Source organism: Macrobrachium nipponense, chromosome 44 (assembly GCF_015104395.2).
Source record: "Macrobrachium nipponense isolate FS-2020 chromosome 44, ASM1510439v2, whole genome shotgun sequence".
NCBI lineage: Eukaryota > Metazoa > Arthropoda > Malacostraca > Decapoda > Palaemonidae > Macrobrachium > Macrobrachium nipponense.
This window is the reverse complement of record NC_087221.1, coordinates 50,229,272-50,256,771: the sequence shown is the minus strand read 5'-3', so window position 1 is coordinate 50,256,771 and position 27,500 is coordinate 50,229,272. Positions and strand designations below refer to the sequence as shown.

The 27,500-nt window shown below is 36.8% G+C and overlaps 1 protein-coding gene across 7 annotated transcripts in view; it reads right to left on the bottom strand.

Annotated features, from left to right (window-relative positions):
* LOC135204350 (lachesin-like) overlaps nt 1-27,500 on the bottom strand; it is a 238,990-nt gene that overhangs the window by 188,974 nt on the left and 22,516 nt on the right. For 3 of the 7 annotated variants that reach the window (XM_064234542.1, XM_064234541.1, XM_064234543.1), the window contains exon 2: nt 8,093-8,446. The exons of the other annotated variants lie outside the window; for them this stretch is intronic. The gene's annotated coding sequence lies outside the window, so the exon portion shown is untranslated. The remainder of the gene's footprint in view (nt 1-8,092; nt 8,447-27,500) is intronic. 7 annotated transcript variants of the gene reach the window in all.

Below are 27,500 nucleotides of genomic sequence, written 5' to 3'. Positions count from 1 at the left end.
CGATCTGGCCCACATAACCCAGTCAATACTAGACGAAATATGAGAAAGACCAGATCTGTCCAATATAACCAGACAATACTATGAAGAAACTATAGAAAAGACCGATCTGTCCATATACCATCAATACTATGAAGAAACTATGAGGAGAAAGGGACCATAATCTGTCCACATAACCAGACAATACTATTAAGAAACTATGATGAGAAACATCAATCCTGTCCAACAATAACCAGACAATATGTAAGAAACTATGCAAAACTATGGAGGCGAAAGATCAGATTTCTGTCCAACATAACCAGACAATAACTATGAAAAAATTATGAGGAGAAAGACCAGAATCTGTCCCAGCATAATAACGCAGACATACTAGGCAAGAAAAAACTATAGGAGAAAGACCAAGATCTGGTCCATATAACCAGTCAATACTAAATGAATAAACTATGAGGAGAGAAAGACCAATCTGTCCAGCATAACCAACAATACCGATGAAGAAACTAGGAGGAGAAGACCAGATCTGTCCAACCATAACCAGACAATACTATGAAGAAAAAACTATGAGGGAGAAAAGACCAGAATCTGTCCAACATAACCAGACAATACTATGAAGAAACTATGAGGAGAAAGACCAGATCTGTCCAGCATAACCAGACAATACTATGAAGAAACTATGAGGAGAAAGACCAGATCTGTCCAATATAACCAGTCAATACTATGAAGAAACTATGAGGAGAAAGACCACATTTGTCCAACATAACCAGACAATACTATGAAAAAACTATGAGGAGGAAAGACAGATCTGTCAACATAACAGACATCCTATGAAGAAACTATGAGGAGAAAGACCAGATCTGTCCAACATAACCAGACAATACTATGAAGAAACTATGAGGAGAAAGACCAGATCTGTCCAGAGAATAACCAGCAATACTAGAGAAGCTATGAGGAGAAAGACCAGATCTATCCAACATAACCAGTCAATACTAAGAAGAAACTATGAGGAGAAAGACCAGATCTGTCCAATATAACCAGACAATACTATGAAGAACGATGGAGGAGAAAGACCAAGATCTTGTCCAACCATAACCAGACAATACTATGAAAAGAAACGATGAGGAGAAAGACCAGATCTGTCCAACATAAACCAGACAATTACTATGAAGCAACGATTTGAGGAGAAAGACCAGGATTCTGTCCCAACAAACCAAAGAACACTTGAAAAGAAACTATGAGAACCAGATCTGTCCAACATAACCAGACAATACTATGAAGAAACTATGAGGAGAAAGACCAGATCTGTCCAATATAACCAGACAATACTATGAAGAAACTATGAGGAGAAAGACCAGATCTGTCCAACATAACCAGACAATACTATGAAGAAACTATGAGGAGAAAGACCAGATCTGTCCAACATAACCAGACAATACTATGAAGAAACTCATGACGGAGAAAGGACCTAGACTGCTGTCCGCCAACATAACCAGACAATACTATGAAGAAACTATGAGGAGAAAGACCAGATCTGTCCAACATAACCAGACAATACTATGAAGAAACTATGAGGAGAAAGACCAGATCTGTCCAACATAACCAGACAATACTATGAAGAAACTATGAGGAGAAAGATCAGATCCTGTCCAACATAAGCCAGACAATACTATGAAGAAATAAACTATGAGGAGAAAGACCTAGATCTCCAACAAATACCAGACAATACTATGAAGAAACTATGACGAGAAAGATCAGACCTGTCCAACATAACCAGACAATACTATGAAAAAACTATGAGGAGAAAGACCAGATCTGTCCAACATAACCAGACAATACTATGAAGAAACTATGAGGAGAAAGACCAGATCTGTCCAACATAACCAGACAATACTATGAAGAAACTATGAGGAGAAAGACGCCCAGATCTTGTTCAACATAACCAAGAAATCAATACTATGAAGAAGAAACTATGACGAGAAAGATCCAGACCTGTCCAACTAACCAGACAATACTTATGAAGAATCTATGAGGAGAAAAGAACCAGATTTGTCCAAACATAACCAGAAAACTACTATGAAAGACTTTATGATGGAGAAACAGACCCGCATCCTGTCAACAAACATAAAAACCAGTCTGAATACTATGAAGAAACTAGGAGAGAAAAGCCAGATCTGCCAACATAACCAGACAACATTACTATAAACTATGGGGGAGAAAGACCAGATCTGGTCCAATAAGCCAGACAAATACTATGAAAGAAAAAAAACCATGAGGAGAAAGACAAGATCTGTCCAACATAACCAGTCAATACTATGAAGAAACTATGAGGAGAAAGACCAGATCTGTCCAACATAACCAGACAATACTATGACAGAAAACTATGAGGAGAAAAGACCAGATCTGTCCAGGGCAAACCAGGACACTATATGAAGAAAACTAGGAGAAGAAAAGGTACGATAGTCCACATAACCAGACAATACTATGAAAAAACTATGAGGAGAAAGACCAGATTGTCCAGCATAACCAGGACAATCTATGAAGAAACCTATGAGGAGAAAAGACCAGATCTGTCCAGGCATAACCAGACAATACTATGAAGAAACTATGAGGAGAAAGACCAGATCTGTCCAATATAACCAGTCAATACTATGAAGAAACTATGAGGAGAAAGACCAGATCTGTCCAACATAACCAGACAATACTATGAAGAAACTATGAGGAGAAAGACCAGATCTGTCCAACATAACCAGACAATACTATGAAGAAACTTATGCGGAGAAGACCAGATCTTCTGTCCAACTAACCAGACAATTACTATGAAGAAACTAGAGAGAGAAAGACAGATCTGTCCAGCATAACCAGACAAATACTATGAAGAAAACTATGAGGAGAAAGATCCGATCTGTCCAACATAACCAGACAATACTATTGAAAAAACTAGAGGAGAAAGAACAGATCTGTCCAGCATAAACCAGACAAACTATGAAGAGAAACTATGATTTTTATAAAGATCAGATCTGTCCAATATAACCAGTCAATACTATGAAGAAACTATGAGGAGAAAGACCAGATCTGTCCAATATAACCAGACAATACTATGAAGAAACTATGAGGAAGAAAGACAGAGCTGTCCAAACATAACCACAGACAATACTATGAGAAAATTATGAGGAGAAAGACCCGATCTGTCCAGCATAAAAAAAAACCAGACAATACTATGAAGAAACTAGAGGAGAAAAGACCAGATTTGTCCAGCATAACCAGACCAATACTATGAAGAAACTAAAGAAAGGAGAAAAGACCAGACTCAAAAAATAGTCCAGTCATACCTAATGAAAAACAATAATATGAAGAAACTTATGAGGAGAAAGACCAGATCTGTCCCCAGCATAAACAAGACAAATACTATGAAGAAAACTATGAGGAGAAGACAAGATCTGTAACATACCAGAAACAAATACTAAACTGAAGAAACTATGAGGAGAAAGACCAGATCTGTCCAACATAACCAGACAATACTATGAAGAAAATATATGGAGAAAGACCAGATCTGTCCAGCATAACCAGACAATACTATGAAGAAACTATGAGGAGAAAGATCAGATCTGTCCAACATAACCAGACAATACTATGAAAAAAAACTCCTTGAGGAGGAAAGGACCAGATTGTCCCAGCATACCGCAATACTATGAAGAAACTATGAGGAGAAAGCAGATCTGTCCAATATAACAGTAATACTAATGGAAGAAAACTATGAGGAGAAAGACCAGATCGTCCAGCAAACCAGACCCAATACTATGAAGAAACTATGAGGAGAAAGACCAGATCTGTCCAACATAACCAGACAATACTATGAAAAAACTATGAGGAGAAAGACCAGATCTGTCCAACATAACCAGACAATACTATGAAAAAACTATGAGAAGAAAGGTCAGCTGTCCAACATTACCAGACATACTATGAAAAAACTATGAGGAGAAAGACCAGATTGTCCGCAACCAGACAATATATGAAGAAAAACTATGAGGAGAAAAGACCAAGATCTGTCCAGCATAACCATACAATACTATGATAAAAAACTATGAGAGAAGGTCATGATTCCAGATCTGTCCAACAAACCAGACAATGCTATTGAAAAAACTATGAGGAGAAAGGCCCAGCTAGTCAACATACCAGACAATACTATGAAAAAACTATGAGGAGAAAGACCAGATCTGTCCAACATAACCAGTCAATACTATGAAGAATCTATGAGGAGAAAGACCAGATCTGTCCAATATAACCAGACAATACTATGAAGAAACAAGTTGAAGAATACATACATTCTGTTACTTTCATTGCCAGTGGCAATTTTGCTACTTTGCCACCGAAATAAATGTGAACATAAGAAATGGAGATAAGGAGTAACTTTTCTGAGCTTAACGTCAGTATTCAAGCGGCTGAGTTCGTCAGGGTATACTCTAAGTCTTACCAACACAGCCGCAAAAAGTTGCATAAGCACTCATGCAAAAATAACAAAACGCAACAAAAGACTTCAGAGATTAAATGTTATTATTACGGTCTCATTACCAAAAAAATTGTAAGCTCGATATATATATGTTATTAATATATATATAAAATAATATATATTTATATATAATTATATATATAATATATTATATATTAATTATATGATCTAATCTTATCTATCTATTCTATCATCTTTATCTTATTTCTATTATATATAATTATATATATATATATAATATATTATAATATATATATATATATTATTTATTTATATATATATATATATATATATATATATATATATATATATATAGATTATATATATATTTATATATATCTGTCTATCTATATATATGTATATTTTTATATGTATATATATATATATATATATATATATATATATATATATATATATATATTATATATATATAAATCTATATATATCCTATATATATAATGATAATTTAAACGGTGTATTATGATACTAATGGGATGCTACTGAAAGTAAGTTAACTGTGAAATTTACAATACATGGCAACTATAACGTAAAGTAGCTCAAGTGACAAGATGCTCACTACAATGAAAGACGAAAGACAATATCAAATGTCTTATCGAGGATAAAAAAGGTGGATATAAATCTCAAGTAAACTTACTCGTCGAAGAACCGACGACTTTTGCGTATCCGGTCATAAATTACTTCCGCTAAAAAAAAAATAAAAAACAAAAAAAAAAATAAAAAAAATAATAAAAAAAGTATTTTCGGTAAAGCTTTTTATTTTTTTTTTATCAAATGTCGATAATCGTGCGATAATTTTATAGGAGGGAATTTTTTTCATAACAGAACACAGTGGACAGGAAAAAGATTGGTGGAGGGGAGGGGAGGGGTGGATGGAGGGTATGGGTTGGGGGTAGGAGGGAAGAGGAATGATGCCATGGTGGGGGAGATAAAAAAAAAAAAAAAAGATGGAGTTGGTGGAGGGGATACAGGGGGAGGGAAGTAAGGTATATGAGGGTGGGGGTTGGGTGGGGGAGGAGAGATTAAATAAGGGGTGAAGTGAGAGAGAGAGAGAGAGAGAGAGAGAGAGAGAGAGAGCTAAAAAACTAGGGCTTAGTCGTGTGCGGGATGGGGGAAACGGCCTATGAATTAGAGGGAGGGAGGGTATGGGATGGAAAGGGGACTAGATGGTTGGATGCGGGCACGGGCAGAGGAACAGGATGGAGGGGGGGGGGGGGGGGGGGGGGGTGGGGGGCATCGGGGCACGAGAGGGCAGTGAGGTCGTGATTGTGTTAGCCTCCCCATTTTCCCAATTATCTTTCCTATCGCATGTGTAATGCGATCATCCCTGGCTTTGTTGTCTCCTCCACAGGGCCTGTTCCTCTCGCTCTCTCTCTCTCTCTCTCTCTCTCTCTTCCTCGAGTCCCTTTTTCCTGATTCTGTTCCCCCGCCGCCACCCCCCCCCCCCCCAGATGAAGGAGCCCGTGCTGGCACATAGGCCAGCTTAAATCTGCAACACCACCGATTGTAATAACAATGCCAACGGTTAAGTTTTTGAATGTGTTTTGGTGCTGCCGTGATCTCTATCTTCCAGAGGTTAATAACCCTGTTTCGGCTTTTCGGAGAGTCAGGTCGGTCATGACATGATTACGTTTTATACGTTATAATATATTATATATATATATATATAATATATATATATATATATATGTGTGTGTGTGTGTGTGTGTGTGTATGTGTGTGAGTGTGTGTGTGTGTGTGTGTGTGTAGAGTAAAACCACCTCAGATATTCTCGCATATACATTATTTCAATATTGGTTCACGTGAATTATTAATTAAAAATATATTGCTTAGAGAAAGCTAGAGAAAATATGCTAAAACAAAAGTTAGCCAACGAAGTTCTTAAAATCGAGTGGTCAGAACTGTACCACGTTCTGCATCCCTATTTTTCATCTCACAATTGACAAGCGATGAATACATGACCCGAATATAATAGCTTGGAATGAATCATCGACTAAAACGCATCCTATAGTAGGTTCACATCAACCGTGCATTTGATGTGTAGGCCAATCCCTTACGACGCTCCTGACTGGCTGCTGATAAGCCAATCACAGGGCTGGAAACTCTCAGTCTCTCTCGAGAGTTCACATAGGCTGGATGTACGTTCCACCTCTCCTGAGGGATACGTCTTTCAGGACTGGTTGAACATACATCCTGCCTAAGTGAACTCTCTCTCGAGGCTTATCAACAGCCAATCAGGAGCGTCGTAAGGGACTGACCTAGACGTCAAATGCTCGGTTGATATGAATCTACCATAGAATAAAATTCCCGTAGAAAAAGGGGGGGGGGGGGGGCAGCGTGGATACCAAGAAACGAGCCAATGTTTGGGATGCCAATACGCAATTCCTGCTAAACGAGCGCCCACGGTTCCGCGAAAGAGATCAATCCATCACTGCAGTCTCCCGACGCCTAAAGGATCCGGCGATGTCTCTCTCTCAATCAATCCTGCTTAACAAACGTCGACTTCTCTTTCCCTTTTGTTGTCCTCGACTTCCACGACGATCCCCAGCGCGCCAGTCGGACGCTTCCTGTCGTAACTCTCTTCTCTCTCTCTCTCTCTCTCTCTCTCGTCGGGTCTCGCTGTCCTCTCTCTCTCTCTCTCTCTCTCTCTCTCTCTCTCTCTCTCTCTCTCACCTGAGCCCACGACTCATAAATCGTGCGCTTGACAGCCTGATGGGGTCGTCAACACCCATATCACCTTTGTCTTCTCGATCGCTGCTGCGTTGGTCAAGGCAGAGTTCCCACAAGCGCGTTTTTTCTGGCGCTTTTTAGCGTTTTCCCGCCGATTTGCCACATTTTGGCGTGACGTTAAAATTGTGAATTCAACGTCAGTAAAGATGTTAGGAAACGCCTTCGAGTTTCTGCCATGAGACAGAAGAATCCCTGATCGTGCTCTACTTTGCTTATTCAGACATCAGAATTTCAGGTTAGGAAAACAGCAATTAAAACTTGCTGGGTCATCCGCATCTCAACCAAACACTGACGAACGAATAAAATACTTAAATAACATCAACGACAGAAAAATATAGCAATTTCCAAATCTAAAAAGGGAAAGACTTAGTTACTTTAAATTTCAGTCGTTGCAAAATTCTACGACGACTTAAATTTCAGCGATGAAAAAAAAAAAAAAAAAGACGTTGCAAAATTCTACGCCGACAAAATAATTCTAAAGATGATGATGATGATACCTATTCATGGGGAACAAGCCGTGGGTTGGGGAGGTTGTGGGGGGGATTTTTATTTGGAATACAAACTTCCAAAGAATATGAATTAAATCTAAAATCTCCATAACAACAGAAAAATAGCGCATGAAAAAAAAATACAAAAGGAAAAGAAAAAAATTCTGCAACAAATACTGTTGGAAATGTCCCAGTGCAAAAAAAAAAGCAAATCACTTGAACATTTCTTCGATAAATAATAAATAAATAAATAAATAGATAGATAAATAAATAAATAAATAAATAAACAAACTCACTTTTACAACCTGACAACATAAACACGAAGTAAAACCAAGCGTCAATGGCAAAACATACTCACTTTGCAACCGAGGAATGACCCAGAACCGTCAGTAACCTGACAAACAATGACGTGAGGATTGTGTCAAGTGTATGAACGCGCGCGGAGAAGGTTGCCACTTACTATTTTTAAAATCTATTTCGTCACTTTCATATCTCCGTCTTTTCCTCACTGTTTCATCTCCTTTCAGTCACTGACGGTCAATTCATCCTTCAGATTGAGTGTTTATCTTTCAAAGGGTCACACGAGAAGTTCTGCAACGAATCGATCGCCATTTCCTTGCTAAAGTCACTGGGAAGCTCAAATAGTATACGATGATTTAGTTTCTGTTTTGGTAATGTCTCTCGGTAATGGGTCGCAAGGAATTTTTTTTTTCTGCAAAATTTTAAGACACATTACAAACACGATTTCAAAAGTATAGGTTTCACACTGAGTCCACAGCTGTTGACAACTCGTTCCACTCTCCAATCGTTTTTAGTATTAGAGATGTAAATTTATATATATATATATATATATATATATATATATATATATATATGTGTGTGTGTGTGTGTGTGTGTGTGTGTGTGCGTGTGTCTGTGGGTGTATATGTAAATAAATTCTTCTGTTGAAACAGGATACGTCTGAAGTATAAAAGTTTCCATTAAAAACACATGATAAGGATGGAAGTAAGTCCACCAAAATATAGTCCTTGGCTTTAAAACAGTATTTTAATGGGTCTTTTATACATATATATATATATATATATATATATATATATATATATATATAATATATATATTTATATATTAGTAAATATACCACCCGAACACACTAACTCCATCACCAGAGTAAATACAAGTTCTGGATGGCGCGCCGTCATATAAAAGTTCGCATTCAACCAAATAAAAAGAAAGCCATGAAAATAACAAAAGACACAACTCTCGACATTAAAATAAAGTAGGCGAACAAGTGATAAAAACTAAAGAAGTAATAATCGTGATAAGTCTCACCTCCCCCTCTCCCACCCTCAAACTGATGAACTCGGACCCCGATCTCTTGAATTGGTTAAACGGCCACCATCTGCTGCAAGGTCGCTACTAAAAGTAGCACCTGAGGTTTGAGGAGGAAGAGGAGGAGGAGGAGGACTAAACGACGCCACATGTAGTACACCAACCACTGACATGAAACCAGATTGTTGTAAGGGCTCGAAATAAGGGGATGATGGCAGCGTTCGCTCTGAAGAGAACGGTTCCAAACAACAAGCCTTCTTCTTCTACTTCTTCTCCTTTTTGAAATGGAAGTTTGGGCATTTTTACACTTTATTTTTTTAAAGACTAATTTGACACTCTTTTGAGGTTTATGGGGGAAAGAGAACCTGAATTAGGGCCAAAATATAAATGTGTTTTTGAGCCTTCTTCTACTTCTCTTTGAAATAGAAGCTTGGGCATTATTACACTTTATTTTTTAAAGACTTATTTGACACTCATTTTGAGGTTTATGGGAGAAACAGGACCTGAATTAGGTCCAAAATATAAATGCGTGATTTTTTTCTTTTTCTTTTTTTTGGCAATAAAAAAAGGGAAAATATACGCAATGGGAATTAGCCCGGATTATGCAATTTAAATCTTTCAACACAAGGTCGAAATCTGGATGACTTGCTGTAGATTTGCGACGTATATAAACAGTAAACAAAACAAAAAAAGTCAAGGATACGAAAGCAGTCCAGCATTTTAAAAATGATTAGTAGATAAACGAGCTTTAGAAAAAAAATAAATAAATAAATAAATAAACAGGTGTCAAAATGCCCAAACCACGACTGTCACCAGAAAAAGGAGATTTGTTGTCTGGAGCCGTTCTCTTCACCGCACATCGAAAGACATTTGCAATGTTCCCGAAGTGTCTCGCAACGTTGCTGACTGCGATTTATGGCCGACGCCCATAACGGATGGAGCTGCTGTCTGAATTCTGAGGAGCAACGCGAAAAATAAAACAACAAAACAACAAGAACAACAACAGCGAGTCAGTGATATTTGCATTTCTTTTTGGTAAGTGAAGCATCCGAGAACACAGACCTCCAAAGAACCAATAGGGAAAATTCACTGAATGGTTCATGGGGAAAAATCCAAATTAGCACAGGGTGTTTTAACTGGACGTTTAACTGACGACCGTCTCTCTCTGGGGTATGAATAAAAGTTTCTATTAATACAGCAAGGTATATAAATACAACAAAATTTGTGTGTGTGTGAACCTATAAAGACGCAGTCGAGAGTGTGCATAAAGATTTCTAATAACACGGTATGGTATATAAATACGAATAAATTCGTCTCTCTCGCTCTCTCTCTCTGTTTATCAGTCAGTCAGTGTGTGTGTCTGTGTATCTACACACACACACACACACACACACACACACACACACACACACACACACACACACACATATATATATATATATATATATATATATATATATATATATATATATATATATATATATATAGACAGATAGATACGAGACTATCTTCCACCAGAGGACCATTATTTTCCCCGTCACTCGATTCTCCCGTTTTCTATTATCTTCTTCACTTTCCTTGCGCGGGCCGACCTGCCATAAATCAGGCGAAATTTACGGAGGCACTTGGAGGGAACTCGGTCAACAAGCTGTTATTCGACGGAGAAGGCGCTGGATTAAGAAAGGGAAAAAAAGGGGAGGGGGAGGAGAGGGGAGGAGGGTTACAGGAATATGACGGGAATTATATTCTTTCATCGTGTGTTTCTCTTATACAGGCGCCTGAATGTTGTACTGTACGAATTGCATAACTGGCAGGATGGGAGGTCGTCTAGCCTGGTAAAGTGGTGGTGTGTGTATGTATGTATGTATGTGTGTATATATTATATATATATATATATATATATATATATATATATATATATATATGTTATACACAGATATAATGGTATATATGTACTATGTATAAGTGTATGTATGTACTATATATATGCATATGTACATATATTTATATATAAGGTTCATTACTTGTTTTTGTCTGGAACAATCACTCTCTCATTATTCCCTTGTTGAAGGCGCCCTCCTTAACCAGTAGCGCTTGTTTTTACTCTTTGGAAGAGGTGACTTTTGCTCCTTGCATTTTTATTAACTTTAGGCAGGTTTGGGATATCAGCGAGTGTGGATCTCGACAGCTTAACTGCTTGGAGAATGTTGGAACTGAAGGTATTTCGCTACCTGTGGCCCTCTGCAGTTCGAGGATGGTTTTGATGGCTGAACCTTGTCCATAGGAGGAACGGTGTTGTTCCTGTTTGACAGCAGACTTGCCGTTGCCTTGACTCTGGCTTTCATCTGTGTGTTTTTGGAGATGTTCCTGTTGGCCGTCATAGGGCGGGTTTTTCGATGATCGTACATTAGTTCAATGGTGTTCGTCCTCTTGGACCCTTCGTGGTCTTGACATCTCTGTGTAGATTGTCGTAGTGTTTTTGTACTGCACGAGGGTATGTTAAATGTAATCCTTCAGGTAATGTTATATTCATGCTGTTTAATTTTGTTATATTGTTACCCCTTTAGTTATTGGTATTTATGCTGTTCAAGTATTTCAATATGTGCATTTATGCTGCTTAGCTATTTCCATATTGTATGTATTTAAGCTGCTTAAGTGTTTCCATGTGTGTAAAGTATGAAGTTTATTGTACCATTATATTATTTAAGCTGTTAGTGCATTTGTTTATGCTGTCGTGATTTTTATTTTGTTTTTGATGTAGCTAAAGTATTTAACAAGTGTTAACTGCAGTTTGATGTTTACTGTTTATTATGTTGATAATTTTTATTAAAGTAACCTTTATTTATGCTGCATCTGTTATTGACTCGTTTGCTATTTAATATATTTTGGTAATGTAATTAATTTTGGACCAAACCTGACTCGCTTGAATGTATGTGACTAATTTAGGATAAAAAAGTAGTTTTAAGGTAATTTTGCAGTTTTGCTGTAGTCCTTTTCCCAGGTTGTTGCAATCTGCTGCCCCCTGACCAAGTCTTTCCAGATCCATTATCAAGTTAATTAATTTCATCTATTGAACCTGTAGGGAGCTCATGGCTGACCATAACAGTATATTTATGTATGTATGTGTGTATGTATATATATATATATATATAAATATATATATATATATATATGTATACATCAATTCAGGAATGCCGAAGACACATGGAATTGTTTATTTTTAAAAGATTTCTATTCATTGAAAAACGTTTCGCACATGATTATGTGCATCATCAGTCTAAAAATGACAAAATAATAACATTAAAAATACTAAAAATACACAGGATTCTTAAAATGACAATTAAAAACATTAAAAGACTAAAAGTAAGAAGCAAAGTAAAAACAACTGTTGTTACACCAACCTTCAGGTACAAAGGAAGAAGATAGAATGACCAATGGAGGAACACCAACCTCCAAAGACGACTATGCCAGATATAGTTGAGCAGAGGAGCAGCCACCGTTTAACGGTGGAACGAGTCTTTTCATATATAATGACTCTAAGGCCGTCAGATAATCCTGCACCCGTAGAATACCCTAATATGGAAAAGTGCTGCTTCTTTACCTCAATTTTACAATTGACAGCATGATTTTTTATATTAGAATGTTCTGGTCTGCTCAATCTTTGCCCCGTTCTAAAACTCAACCCTAAGTGACTGTAATAACGCATCTGCAATAACCTTTTCGTTGATCCAATATAAGTACCAGGACATCCTGGGCATGTAAACTTATAGACCACATTGGATCGCATGAAGGGGCTGCCAATAGTCGTCTTTGGAGGTTGGTGTTCCTTCTTTGGTCATTCTATCTTCCTTTGTACCTGAAGGTTGGTGTAAACAAACAATTGTTTTTTTACTTAAGCTTCTTTACTTTTAGTCTTTTAATGTTTTGAATTGTTATTTTAAGAATCCTGTGTATTTTTAGTATTTTTAATGTTATTATTTTGTCATTTTTCAGACTGATGATGCACATAGTCATGTGCGAAACGTTTCTCAATGAATAAATCATTTAAAACATCCATGTGTCTTCGGCATTCCTGAATTGATGTTTGAGGATCATACTGCAGATTAGTATATATATATATTCACGAGAGTATATATATATAGATTTATATATATATATATATATATATATATATATATATAAGATAATATATATATAGTATATATATGTATATAGATATGTAGATATATATAATGTATATAATATGTTGTATATATGTGCATATATATGTTGGTGTTATGTATATATATATATAATAGATGTTATATGTATAATATTTATGTATATATATAGGTTAGATATATGTATATATATATATGTGTATATGTCTATATATGTGTATATAGTATGTATATATATGTATATATATATGTATATATATATGTATATATATGTGTATATATATGTTATATGTGTATATATATGTATATATATGTGTGTGGGGATACAATCCACAATGAAGTAAAATCCTCTTGTAGTTTTAAAATATATATCTCTAGTACAGGATTAAAGCTCGACCATCAACTGTGGTCTTGTTCACTAAAATGTCATTTTAGTGAACAAGATCACAGTTGATGGTCGAAAGCTTTAATCCTGTACTAGAGATATATATTTTAAACTACAAGAGGATTTTACTTCATTGTGGATTGTATCCCCACTTACTTAGAGGTACGACATAGTACCTGGCTTCTGCATATATATGTGTATATATATGTATATATATGTGTATATATATATATATATTATATGTATATATATATATATATATATATATATATATATATATATATATATATATATATATATATATATATATATATATATATATATATACTTATGTACATAAATCTAAAACACATACATATGTTTGTGTGTGTATATATATATATATATATATATATATATATATATATATATATATATATACATAACATGGGGAAAGAAATGAACCATAAATTACATTTCAAACTGCAACAGTAACTTCCATGACACAAGCATCCGGAGGCATCCAAACGAAAAGAAAAAAATAATAATAACAATGTTTGATAAAAACATATCTCATCCACATGGTGAAACTCACAGCCGCACGAAAGGGAAACCAACAACACTTATGTATTGAATGGAACTTTAAGATTCATTGATTTATTGATGAAGTGGCATCACAAATACCTTCCACTGAAATATTCTTCGTAAACTGCGCAGGAACCGAAAATTGACAAGCGACATAAAAATGGAGGTCACCTTGTTTGATTAATTCATGGACATGCTGTTGGTAAGCAAGCATTCCATTCCTAGAAAAAAATTCAGAGCTCAAATTGTGCAGTTGTTCGCTGCATATAGATTCACTTCATGCATTTTCTAAAACGATTTCAAATATTAATACGGAATGAAAAATAACTGGCGTCCACGAGGGACAAACATTCACAGAATCTATTGATCTTGTGACTCTGCTGATGGGTACGATTGTGATCCTATTTGACCCAACCCAGAAAAAAATGTGGATCAAACTATCAGACCTAGATATCTAACGCTGTTGAGTTCTTACGAATCATTAAGAATCTCAAGAACAAGCACAAAATGCCAATCGAGTTTTCTGTCCAGCGTATATAATGCTGTCTGACACCCTCAGCAACAGTCCGGTGGTGTCCTGTGTTGTTGGCACCTATATGTAACTGTAACCTTAAATAAAATAAAAGCTACTGAGAATAGAGGGCTGCAATTTGGTATGTATGATGACTGGAGGGTGGATGATCAGCACACCAATTTGCAGCCCTCTAGCCTCAGTAGTTTTTAAGATCTAAGGGCGGGCAGAAAATGTGCCGACGGACAGACCAATAGCCATCCCAATAGTTTTCTTTCACAATCTAAAAAGGGAAAGAAATGGAGGATATAAAAGGGGAGAAAAAAGAAGTTGACGAAAAAGCGAAAGCTGAGAAGAAAACTTGTGAAGAAACTAAAGAGAATGTTAGCCTTTTTCCCTAAAAGGAAGAAAAATGAATTTAAGAGACTAAATTGATGTTGTGACAAATTATCCAAATGTACTGACGTAAGAAAAGGGTCCCAGATCGACATTGGCGGACTGCTAAATGCTGCTGAACGAAAAAGAAAAAGAATATGTACGAAATAATGGAGATAACGTAAATATGAAATTAATGTTTATCATTACTGGGTCATAATCGTTTACATTTACTAAGCAGAAAAACTGTGTGTGAGAAGAGTGCTACTGGAATCGTGCTTGGAATGAAACTACCGGAACTGGGTTAGGTGAGATTTGAACTATGGTTCTCAAAACATTTTTTTTTTTTTTTTTTTTGTTTTTTTTTTTTTTTTTTTTTTTTATTTTGCCCATACACCCTTTCACCAATTCAGAATGTCATTCCAGCTCCCCCCCCCGGGGCGAACTTTCCAAAATTGTCTGCCTCCAAAGGTGCATTCCAAATAATATGCATATAATACTAACAATCCATGGTCACAATTCCTGCCCCCCACCCCCGCCCCTCATGAAACTGAAATTCCTCCAAGGCCAGGTGGGAAATTCCCCGCTCCTATCCCCCCCCACCCCCCACCCCCGGTTGCAAACCACTGAACTAAAAGCACTGTATCAGCAGAAACACCTTGATGCAGAGATGAAATTGAAAAGTTGTGTAACTTAGTTTCTATCTACGTCTTGCATGTCTTTATGCCTTTTAATATATCCGCTGTGCATCCTCTCTAAAGAAAAGCGACCTAGGAAAGGAAATCAGACCTAGGTCGGATATGAAGAGATTCCACATACGAATGTCCATAGTGATTTGTGATGCCGTTTGTTCTTCTTGCTAAAAAATGACTGAATTATTAAGGTTTTCTTGAAAAATATTCCCCGGAATTTGAGATGATATCCACCAATATTAACATAGAAATCTTTACTGAATAACAAATCTCTCTCTCTCTCTCTCTCTCTCTCTCTCTCTCTCTCTCTCTCTCTTGAAAAGTCTAAGCACGTAACACTCACTTCTCTCGAGTCAAACAATTTGTTGGGTTTGTTCTCCCAACTTAAACTACGGCTATATTATTTGCTTCAGTGATCTTAAAGCATGTATTTACATGGAGCAAGTTATTAACTATGAGATAATAAAAAGAAAAAAAACGAAATGACAAAAAAATATATATATACTGGAATCGAACGAGAAATGATTCTAGAGAAACACTACTAATCCTAAATGGACTGAAATATCAAGCTAAAATTCAGTACAAGAGCGAACATAAAACGACATCGATCAAATGAAGCAAAGGCTCCCAATGACAAAAAAATAAAATAAAATATAATAACAATAAAAAAACTCATAAAAAACCGAGGCAGATGCTGTGTTTTTGTTATGGTGGTTGTTCAGGATACGCAAAGACACTCTCGTAACAAATAGAGTTCTGAACGCTTGGCAGAGAATTGCAGTGGATGTTTTTGCTTGTTTCTGTGGTACACTGGCGCTCAGACATCCTGTCTCACTAACATTTTCATGTCAGGTGGATGCTAAATTATATTGACCTTTTTTTTTTTATCTAAAGGTTGCTAATTATAATAACTTTTTTATATATAAGTATGCAAAATTATATAAATTTTTTTTGAAGACCTTCAAGCAGCTCTGGACTAAGGACATCTAAAACGTCTAGATTCAGTAAATTAAAAAAAAAAAAAAGACCCACCACAAATAAAATAGATTAAAAATAAATAAATAAATAAATAAATTAGCATTCCAATAACAACTGCCTACAAGCAGCACCGAAAAATAACTTCCCCATAAATGCAAACCCATTTAATGGGATGATAAAAGCCATTTACAATATATAAAAACCTGTCCCATTTAAATGGCTTTTATATGTGACAACTTTTAATGGCGATGTACATCCATCTATCTCGTGGTAGTTATTTTGGGAAAAACTTGACACGGCACAGAACGCTAGACTCAAAACGCACATGAAAATGAGGTTATTTCATTGTGAAAACTTGACATAGCACAGAACGCTAGACTGATAACGAACATGAAAATGGGGTTATTTCATTGTGAAAACTAGACGGAGCACAGAACGCTAGACTCAAAACGCACATGAAAATGGGGTTATTTCATTGTGAAAACTAGACGGAGCACAGAACGCTAGACTCAAAACGAACATGAAAATGGGGTTATGGGGTTATTTCATTGTAAAAACTAGACAGACCAGAGAAAGCTAGACTTAAAACGCATTTGAAAATGGGGTTATTTCATTGCTGACTCGACTGCATTACCTCTCCAACAACCCTGAGAGGTGGACGTGTTGACAACGCCCTACAAGAAGGCTGGCTACCTTAGATCACTCTTCGGGTAGACGCGACAGGGAGGAGGGAGGAGATCTGACCGTACCCATATACCCAACCGCCGCCGCCGCCGTCAGCAGATCGGCAGAGAGAGAGAGAGAGAGAGAGAGCACCGCGCGCCGAAGGAAAAATGAAAAATCCTGATTATACTCAATAAAACAATCTGATAAAGGACGACGTCCCTGTGATGCTCTCTCCAGGGCAGAACAATCCTCCGCAGCAAATTAAAAACAAATTGTGGACGATCAAAAATTCAAAGGAACTATGAATTCTGAATGAGGGACGAGGACACTTATGAGGGATCGGACGGCAAAATCAGGCCTTTTATTACTATGGGACTGAAGTGGTCATATATACCCTCTCTCTCTCTCTCTGTCGTCTGTCTGTCTGTCTCTCTCTCTCTCTCTCTCCGCTTTATAAATACATATATTTTTAGGGAAAGGGATTACAGATGGGAAAGGTAGGATGGATCAGGAGACAGCTTTTTTATTTTGGGAGAGAGAGAGAGAGAGAGAGAGAGAGAGAGAGAGAGAGAGAGAAAGGGGTGGGGGGGGGGGGGTGTAGTAAGGCGACACACCACACATACACACATATGGAAAGGTCGAGGTAGGCAGGTCCCACGGGGGACCCTAGATCCTCTCCCCTCCCCTAGCCACCCTAGATCCTCTCCCCTCCCCTAGCCAATAGCCTTCCCCAGCGGAATATACAAAATGAGATGAGCTTTTCCGAAGTGTTTGTATTACATGTGTCAACGTTTTCGTACACACTGTCCGTTTGTTTTCTCCTAATACAAAACGTCCCATTTTTCGCCGCGTCTTACCTTTTTGGGGGACTTTTCAGGACCCATTTGATTATAAGTATACATTTGATTTAGCGACGAGACGCTGCTGCTGCCTGTACAGGCGAGCTAAAAGAAAAAGAAGAAGTAGAGTCGATTCGGATCTGATTTTTCAACCAATGCCCCTTCTCTCTCTCTCTTCTCTCTCTCTCTCTCTCTCTCTCTCTCTCTCTCTCTCTCTCTCTGACTGAAGCTCGTGTGCTCGTGCCTAATTATAATGCGGCCTCCTTTTCGTGACCGAGAGGTCGTCCGCCATGATTTTCCATTCTTGTGTTTTGAGTCGTTCGCAGGATAAAAGGTTAATGCACTGTTTTTTTTTTTTTTTTTTATTTTTTTTTTGTTTTTTTTTTTTTTTTTTTTTTTTTTTCTAGGATTCTCGTCTTTGGTGCTTTAGGGACAAATGCTGGCTTCGAAATTCTAGACATAAATGTGTCTTACCTTTAAAAAAAAAACGACGTGGATAGGTTAAGCTTAGTTTACTAAGCTTCTGAATCCAGGCAGTAATGCCAACGTTGTCTATGTGATGTACATAATATTCATACACAAACAACATACCCTTACAAACATATACAAATACATCTGCAAAGACATACTGCAACAGATGTGTAGTGTATGGTACGGTAAGACTGTGAAACCACAGGGATTTCACGAACTCCCTGAAATTTTCAGGGAATTCGCGAAATCACCAACTCACTTATGGACATTTGATCACCGAGGGGGCTAGTACTAAACACGGCGAAACAGTGATACATCTACACTGTTTCCCCGTGGGTTTAGTACTAGCCTCTCGGGGATCGAATGTTCCTAAGTGAATTGGCGATTTCACGTATTCCCTGAAAATTTCAGGGATTTCATGATATCCCTGTGGTTTCACAATCTCACTGTAACATATACGTGCACGATTATTCACAGCACAAAGGAGAAACGTTTAATAATTATATGAATGCACTTGAATGAACAAAAAATAGAGAGATATAGAGATAACACTCAAACGGATTACACTATCCTCACAACATAATTTCCAGACCCTATTTGTAAAGACGAGGTTGGAAACAAAAGGCAACAAAAACAAAACAAGATATTCCAGTATCTTTCATGAAATTGATCCGTATCTCTACTACATTGACAGTGATTCTCAAATTGGCCGCCGTGGCACCCTCCGGTGCCACAGACAGTGCCTAGGAGTGCCACAAGATTGTCATGAATTTTGTCTTGGCTAGATCATCTCAATGAACATTTATAAAATGAAAGTTTGCTGAAGTCTTCATATAATTATTTTCAGTATCCACTCAAATATATATATAATATATATAACTATATATATATATATATATATATATATATTATATATTCATGCGATATGGTGTGATGGTGAAGAAGGCGTGTCACGGTAATGATTACGATAGTTAGGGGTCCATCACTAAAAAAAAAAAAAAAATGAGAACCACTCCTCTACCACAGAAGATCATGTTTCTCATGGAATGCTGGAAATAAAAAGAAATCTAAAGGATATGGAAACGTATCTGTGAAACGAACGAATGAATAAATAAAAGATTGAATTAAGTTTTGGGGTATATGGATCGGCGCCAAAGGACCTGGCAGGTCATCCATTGCCGAACTCGACAGACGAGAGTGACTGGTTATATTCCAAAGTAGGTCTGCAAGCAGAATGTTGCGTCTAGTCGATTGCAAGGAGGTAACGAACGAAATGTTAATGAAAACTTGAAAATGAGTGAAAGAAACGCGTTTACATGCAATACTAAGCTTTTAGGGAAAGTTATGACTGAGGGGGGGGGGGGGGGGGGGGGGGGGGTTAAGAAAAAGCTACAAAAACATGCGACAGTTTGACAGTTGCTAGGTGACAGTTTAAGGTTTCTGGAGAGCATGGAAACTGGCATGACAGAATGATGGATGTTATAAATATATTACATAATGTTGGAATATTAGTGTTGGCGACTATAGTAGATTCACATCAAGCGTGCATTTGATGTCTAGACCAGTCCCTTACGACGCTCCTGATTGGTTGTTGATAAGCCAGTCACAGGGCTGGAAACTTTCGGTCTCTCGAGAGAGTTCACATTGGTAGGATCTGTGTTCCAGCATCCCTCAGGAGAGGTGGAACGTACATCCTGCCTATGTAAACTCTCTCGAGAGACCGAGAGTTTCCAGCCCTGTGATTGGCTTATCAGCAGCCAATCAGGAGCGTCGTAAGGGACTGGCCTAGTCATCAAATGCACGGTTGATGCGAATCTACTATAGTATAAAGGCGAGATATATGTTAGTATTGCTGACTGGGCGGATGTAAAGGATATTAGTAGGATATAGGCGAAAAAAACATAATCGAGGCTGACACTTTAAAGGTTCTGGAAATTTATATCTTTATATAGAGGAAGAAAGAAGTCCACAAATCAAGTCTGGGAATAACTTGAAGGTCTGGAAAGCTTTTTGGAAGAGAAAAAATGTCATAGGAAGAGAAAAAGTGTAAATGGATCAAGGGAAATCTGAAACATGGTCTATCTTCTGGAAGTGAAAAATGGGAGTCAAACGTGTGATGGAAAAAAAAAAAAAAAAAGGGGGATTTGTTGAATAGGAAATGTCTCTCTGAAGCTCACGTGGATAGATATACTTGACGGAGGAACGAGATGTGAAGAAAAGGAAAGTCTGAAGAGAAAGTTTGAAAAGATGAAAGGATGGAAAAGTGGGCTACACGTTCGTTTGATTATATATGAAAAAAAAATAGCAAAGAAATAGGGAATGTTGTCAATGTACTACTATACGTTTTGATAGAAGGAAAGGTTGATCAAGAAAGTGGTATAGTGATGAAGGGACAAGTGAGTTATGAAAATTGGTATAAATATCCCCCAAAAATATTTAAGTGCTCTTATAATTTATCATATATATATATATATATATATATATATATATATATATATATATATATATATATATAATTATACTGAGACGACAAAATCATCTTAATTTCTCAGCCTTCTCAAATTTTTGGAGCAAGTGCATATAAAATTGAGAAAATCAAGAAGTATTGGGTAATTATCCTGAACACATGATACATGGTGGTCCATAGACAATACAAAAAATACCTTGTCTGCAAGTGACAGCTGATTCTGTCCTACTACTTTGCAGTAACATCTAATCTTAAAAAAAAACAGGCGGACCTACAATATTTTTAAAAAACCGAACATATTTTCGTTTATTTGTCTCAATATTAAACACGGACGCTTACAAAATGTTATAAAAAAGCGAACATATTCTTCATTTTATCGTTGTTTATTTGTCATAAATGTAAACATAAACGCCAACAAAATCTTACAAAAAGCGAAAATATCTTCACGCTTCTTTGTTTAGTTTTCATAATTGTAAACATAAACACCCAAAAAGTAAAAAAAAAAGAAAAAAGAAAAAATAAAAAACCTAAAAATTTTAAGAACTAATATATTTTTCACGTTTCTTCGTTCATTCGCCATAATGGTAAACATCCACACCTACAAAAATCTAAAAAAAAAAATAACAAATAAACAAAACACGCGGACCTACAAAACCTTATTTGAAAAAACCGAACATATTAATTTTGTCTGTAATTATTTGCCATGGCAGTGTTGCCCGACCAAGAAAACATAACTCACGAGAGAGAGAGAGAGAGAGAGAGAGAGAGAGAGAGAGAGAGAGAGAGAAGGAGTCGGAATGAAAAATACTGACGAATATTAATGTGGAAATTACGGGTGGGCAAAACTAGGCCAATTAACGAGGACGCGAGTAGACGGGATCCTCAATTGTGTGTGGTGCATTGCGGTGGTTAACCCGGTGCTCGTAATCGAGGAGAAACAGGAAGTTTTAAACTACTGTCGGCTTCCGAAGTGAGAGTGGAAGGGAGAGAGGAAGAAGGAACGGAAGAACAGTTCGCTGTTTTCCTTCGTCTATACTTCTTAGCACGGAGAGGTCGTCAGTCGAGTTGGCAACGCTGATACTTCTCAGCAAGGAAAGGTCGTCAGTCGTGTTGGCAACGCTGAGGTTCCTCGTATACAATATGGCAAGGTTGTTGTTGCAACGGTGTGGGAATTGTTTATTGCTCAGCAATGAAAACGTAAGCAAAGTATATTATATATTATTTATATAATAATATATATATATTATATATATTATATATATTATTATTATTTATAAATATAATTATTATAAATTATAAAACATATATATAATATATAATATAAATATATATATATGTATATTAATATAAATATAATGTACATATTAATGTTAAAACATATATGTAAATATAATTAATTGTGTATTACGTGAGTTTGTGTGCATGTATATGTATGTATAGACGTGTTTACAAAGAAAAATCCTAAAAAAAATCCATACTTAATCTCCAGTAATTACAGGGCCGGACAAACAGGTTTGCAGAAGGACAGTGCATGTCACCCCTATTCTCCTGTTCCCCTACTTACCCAGCCAGCACCAGGGCAGACAAACAGGTTTGCAGGAGGAGGGTTGATATCTCCCATACCCTACCGTTTCCCTACCTACCCCGCCACGCACCAGGGCCGGACAAACAGGTTTGCAAGGGGAGGGCGCATGTCTCCCCTACTGCCACCAGGGGGAGGACAAAACAAGAAAGATTCACTTGGTTGTTATTGATTACTATTATTTGCAAGCTTCCATCGTTGATTGGCAATCCTCAAACGTCGTGTGCAATCTTGGAGTTAGCGAAAGCTTTTTGGTCTTGTCAAACCGAACGGATCTTTTGATTTTTTTTTCTTAAACGCCTGCATCTTTCGATTTTCCTTTCACATCCCTCTCGGAAATTTTCCAATATGAGGATAATTTCGTCCGATTCTGTCTGTCGCCAGAACCAAATGGATTCGGGAATAGTTTTCCAATTCCTGAGAACCATTTGCTACAAGTTCCCGTTGAGAGCATTTTCTTGTTTTGCGATTCTCTCTCTCTCTCTCTCTCTCTCTCTCTCTCTCTCTCTCTCTACACTAGGGTATGATCCTCTGACCTAATTTCTCCTTTGGAGACTCCCTAATGCTACTATGCTGATAAGGCGTGTGCTAAAATCTACGGTCAACTAGCGCGTTGTTTCACCAACGAAAATTTAAATAAATAAGCTATATTTCATTAGAAATAATTGTTCTGTATTGTTTAACACGCCCATTATTTATTGCTTACATTTTCATTCTAATAAATAAATCATAAATATCCTATCCTAAAATTCTTGTATCTTCAACTCGAAGCGAAACACCCTTTTAGGCTCTTCCATAGAGCTTTCCTACCCCACCACAACAAGAATAACATCAAAAACTGCTAAAACAACAAAGTAATTTGCAAGCTTTCTCCCTGAGTAAGCGAAATTGGTCTTATTCTCAGAGTGATGATATATACAGGGAGTACTATCAAACGCAATCTCGGAATATCAAAATTCAAGACCATTTTCAACATCATGAAGAATTTTGCATCAAAACACTTCAGGAAAGAGAGACAATAAGGAATCATTCCAATGGGATTAACATTTCTTTGGATATTAAAACTTCTTCAAAAGGGAATTGGGGGCTTATTCAAACTGTCGCCGATTTTGGCAGAGGTATTTTCGTTATTGCCAGCAAATTTTTCTTCCTTTCATTTAGTAACTTCTTAATATTTTCATTTGTTTATTCAATACCTTTTTTTTTGTACATTTTACACTACTGCTATCCATTTGTTTGTCTAGTTCTCGTGTACCTACAACAAGACAGCTGTCTGATAAACAAAAATAAAAATACATTTTACATCTTGTACACCTGCACTAAGACAGATGTCTAATAAGCAAAAATCAAAATACATTTTACATCTATCCATATGATTATCTAGTTCTTGTGCACCTACAATAAGACAGCTGTCTGACAAACAAAAATCAAAACACATTTTACTTATATCCATTTGTTTGTCTAGTTCTTGTACACCTACACAAAGACAGATGTCTAACAAACAAAAATCAAAATACATTTTACTTCTATCCATTTGCTTACTTAATTCTCGTGCACCTATATACTTTAAAAAGGAGGAACTATGTCAAATCCAAAAACGACGTATAACGTGTAGGTATTACTTGCAAGGGTTTAAAAAATTAGCTATATATATACATAAATGTGTGTGTAAATATACATATAAATATATACATACTCGTCTCGAAGCCTTAAACGCAATGTGCCACAGATTAATCTTTTCCCTATCCCTGCTGCTGCCACGCTCCCTGACAGAGGACAAATATTTACTCGGACAATTAAAGAAAAGAAGAATCATCTAAGCTTTATAAGTGAAAATGAGCCGCCCAAAAAATCATTCTACCTCCCATGCAAACACTGACTGAACGAAAGAACGCTACGCAGCCAGAAGAAAGCGAAAAAGCGCTCGCAGGCAGACGGGCAGAAATCTGAAATTCAAACCAGTTCCGAAAAGAGCCTGGCGACACTTGGGGGCGGGGGTGGGGATAAGTGGAGACCAGCCATTCCACCAAGGGAAAGATTAAGAGAAATCAACGAACAGTGAGGGATGAGGGGATTTCCAGAGTCAAAAAACCCCGAGAGAGAGAGAGAGAGAGAGAGAGAGAGAGAGAGAGAGATGGAAAAGTACGAGTTCCATACCAAATCCATACAGCACAGTTAGAATGGGTTATGGCCTTCGCCTCTTTCAAATATCTGTCGGAAGGGATAAGTGTTCGCGGATGAATTTTTTTTTTATTTTTATTTTTCAAAACTAACGGGAAAGAATGATCTGACATTACTAATAATAATCAGCTGATACTACTATATATGTTTGTTTGTATGGGTATTTTTACGTTGCATGGAACCAGTGGTTATTCAGCAACGGGACCAACGGCTTTACGTGACATCTGAACCACGTCGAGAGTGAACTTCTATCAACAGAAATATACACATCTCTGACCCCTCAATGGAATGCCCGAGACTCGAACTCGCGGCCACCGAGGTGGCAGGCCAAGACCAGACCGACCCCGCCACTGTGGGTGCAGAATGTACAGGGTATCGTAAATATACTATGACAGAAAAATGCAGCTATAATTATAGACTGAGAATGTTGCTATAACAAGTTTTCTCACTAATTTTAAAAGCTATAACGGATCCTTTCATACTAGGGAACTGGCGGCGTCAATAAGGGTTGAGTGAAAAAATACTATAACTATTTTTTATATACACAAAAAATAGTTGCCATTCTTGCCGTCATCCTCAAGAAAACTGTAATTACTGATATCGCTAAAAAAAAATTAGTGACACACTACTTTCCGGGAGAACTTGGCACCTTGATTTGTTTATGTCTTTTACCAATTTCCCGATCAATTTAATAATGGCAATTTCTCTTGGCCAATTTCGTTACGAGATGTTGGCTAAAATGAGTTGACAGCGCCTTTGTGAATCTCCAATTCTAGAAATATGATTGGTGACCGTTTGAACAACGACTATGAAGTCACACTACAAAATATCTGGCATTTTTTTTTTTTTTTTTTTTTTTACCGTTTTACCCCCAAACGACGACACGTTGAAATCAACATTCATCTTTATTTAATGAGAGGCAAAATTGAAGTCTTCTATGTTAGCCCTTACGTGACATCACGACGAACGTCCTTGACATCAATTTTGCAGCAGCATGAGTAACTATTTACTACTAGGATAGCAGCTTAGAAGCAAGCTGCTAAAAGACACAACACGACGCGTCAGTGCAATGCGCTAAGGTTTGAAAAGTCTGTACAAATTCAGAGAGATAAATCCTTGACATTATTCGTAATATGCCGATGTTAACTCTACTTTGGATATCGTCCAGTTAACGGTTAAGATACCGGAAAAAATCTTTTAATAAGAATGATGATCAATTATAAATGTAACTACTTAAAAGAGTCCCTATCACAAGCTATAAAATTTATATATGAATGGTAAAATTATTATTGGTAAATTCACAATACAAAAGGCACTCTTAACAAATATAATTAATTGTCAACATGTATTAACTGCAGATCAATTTTGGAACAGGACAAATCTCAAGGTATGGTATGGAATTCTTTCAACGAAAATGCGTCCAAAAAGGTAAATGGAATCAGTAAAAAAATTAACGTGTGCATACACACTGTACATTATGTTTATATTATATATATATATATATATATATATATATATTTATATATATATATATTGTATATATATACATATATATATATGTATGTATGTATACATACACACATATACCATATACATAAATATATATACATACATATATATATATATATATATATATATATATATATATATATATATATATATATTCCCACACCGACATCGCTATCACAGCTAACATTCCTCAGGTATTACCAGACTTATACCAGATCTTTATACAGGACAACAGACAGAGCCAGTGAGAGGGGGGACGGGTTGTGAAGGGTGTTGGGGGGCGGTTTGAGGGGGGGGGGGCCCATTAGCGTCGGCCACCTCACTGATCACTCCCAGCCGAATGATGGGGGCCACTGTGTCAACCCCTGTTCAGGAACTCGTGAGTGACAGGTATTCCAGGAATCGCATCACAGGTCTCGCTGTACGAATTAGCGCGCATATAATTTGCTTAGTGGCCGAAACGGAAGTAATCACAAGTATATATTTACGTGTAAATATTTTTCGGCGCTTACTGTGGGGCTACGCGGGTCACCATCATCGGAGCGAGTCTTGAAACACTATAACTGGCTACAGTTAGGGCGCGTCCAGATTCCAGTAATGAGGTCGCAAACACGTCAGCAGTTTATCGCATACATATCATACACAAGTTAAAATCATTCAATTATTTATTATTACTTTTATTCAGAAGATGAACCCTTATATTGAACGAGCCCACCACGGGGGTCCACTGGAAATTCAAGCTTCAAAAGAATAAGTTCTTTGGAGAAGTAAGAAGAAAGAAGAGCTCCCACGTTTAAAAAATTATATTATCACTTCATAAATTATCAGAGAGATATAAATGTAATAAAATACAAGGAAAACAGTATTACGGTATTCTTATTCAGAAGCCGAATCCTTATATTGAACAACCCCACCACAGGTGTGCCACTGACTTGAAATTCAAGTTTCCAAAGAATATTATGGTGTTCTTTGGAAGAGGTAAGAAGACAGAAGAGATCCCACATAAAAAATGATATTACGTATAACTTCATAAATTGTCAGATAGATACAAATGTAT